The sequence below is a fragment of the Lipotes vexillifer genome, unplaced genomic scaffold, assembly GCF_000442215.2.
Source record: "Lipotes vexillifer unplaced genomic scaffold, Lipotes_vexillifer_v1.1 scaffold1117, whole genome shotgun sequence".
NCBI classification, from domain to species: Eukaryota; Metazoa; Chordata; class Mammalia; order Artiodactyla; family Lipotidae; genus Lipotes; species Lipotes vexillifer.
This window is the reverse complement of record NW_006778824.1, coordinates 587,029-588,611: the sequence shown is the minus strand read 5'-3', so window position 1 is coordinate 588,611 and position 1,583 is coordinate 587,029. Positions and strand designations below refer to the sequence as shown.

The following is a 1,583-nucleotide window of genomic DNA, read 5'->3' as shown; positions in this document are numbered from 1 at the left end:
AAGTTTGCCTTTCCCTACTTGCAATTCCTCTGCTATTCCTGAATGAACCTGCCTTCCCTGCTGAGATAACTGGACATTAGATTATGAAAGCTGCTGATGACAGTTCCATCCAGAGTCATTTTCCCTATCTCTTCTCATTGGTCTTCTCTTCAGAGCTGAGGGCCTCTCAAAAGTCTGAGGAACCTCGGTTCACACTGGAGAGTGTGTATAAGATGCTGGTGGGGAGCTCGAAATGGCCCGTCTGCTGACGGGCACAGCCTTACAGTTGTTGGTGGAGACCAGTGTCTGGTGGGGACCCCTGTGCTAAGGACCAGAGGCTTCCAGGAAGAACCCCGAGTCCCTGGTTGCTATGAGATGTCCTGCCGGGGGGCCGGCTGTTCCGTGCGCTACCGCTGCGCCTTCTCCATCTCCGTAGGCTGGGCACCTGAGCTGGCGGCCCCCTGGCCGTCACGGAGCCCTCGGCCCCCACCTGCTGCACAGTGAGGCCAGGGCAGGACGTTCGAAAGCCTTTCAGAAGCCAAGTCCTTCTCAGGATGGATTGTTGAGCAAAAGCCACCTCTGTTTTGGAGGAAAGGCAGTCACGAGGGAAAGCCCCTTGTGGGGGTGGGCGCAGTGAGACATGGTGGGCTGGCCTGGGGGCTCCATCCAGCCTCTGCTTCAGCTGCCTTGGTTTTCACAGGGAAACTTCCGGACACACAAGCAGCTGCCTGGGCTCCGGTCCCCGCTCCGCCTCCACCTGCTGGGCGGCCTCGGCGAAGGCCTCAGCCTCTGCCTGCCTTGGTTTCCTTGCTCCCGGTGCGGGCACGGCAGCCCCTGCCCAGGAGCCGCTGCAGGGACAGATGAGGTGCGGGTGGGCCTCCACAGGAGCTCTGAGCAGTCTGTGGCCTTGGCTGTGTGCGAGGCGGGTGACCACAGCTCGGGTCGTTGTCACTTGTCAGCCCCCAAACACCCACGGGGGTGTCGCACACAGGCCCCAGAGCAGCCGCTGGGACGTGGTGGCCGCGCTCCCGCACCTGGCCCCGGGATCCTGATCGAGAGAGGCTCAGGCCTCCACTCCCATCACCCAGAGGCAGGAGGCCAGGCCTCCTTGGATCCGGCCTCGAGCGGTCAGCTTGGCTGTGCAGCCACGATGGGTGTCTTCCTGGCCTGGGGGCCGGGATCCGGTCTTTTCAGGAAACAGACTCAGAAGTAAGGCAAAGAGAAGAGCCTCAAGGGAAACAGTCTTTACAGCAGAAACACTCGCAACAGAAACAACTTTAAAACAGCCTCCTGTTCAGGAAGAGGGAAGGATCAGAAGCCCTGATTACCGACGAGCCGAACGGGGCCCGGGGCACAGGAGCAAGCGGCCCAGAGTGCCTGCGGCCGTCCCGGGGGCCCTGGAGAGCCGGCCGCCAGCAGCGCTCGGGCGGAGGGGAGCCAGTGGCAGGGCGGGTATTTTCCTTTCACTGAAATCACCCTTCAGTTACTTCCGAATTTACGTGGCCTCCTAAGTCGCCTGCTCAAAACTACTCTCAACAAAGCTGCCTGCCTGTGGGAGCGGCCGCCGGTCGAGCCTTGCGGCCCTTTCGGCCTCTGAGCCCCTG

The 1,583-nt window shown here is 61.4% G+C and overlaps 1 protein-coding gene across 1 annotated transcript in view; it reads right to left on the bottom strand.

Annotated features, from left to right (window-relative positions):
* The window catches only part of CFAP46 (cilia and flagella associated protein 46), a 94,217-nt gene that overhangs the window by 60,195 nt on the left and 32,439 nt on the right, over nt 1–1,583 (bottom strand). The window lies entirely within an intron of this gene.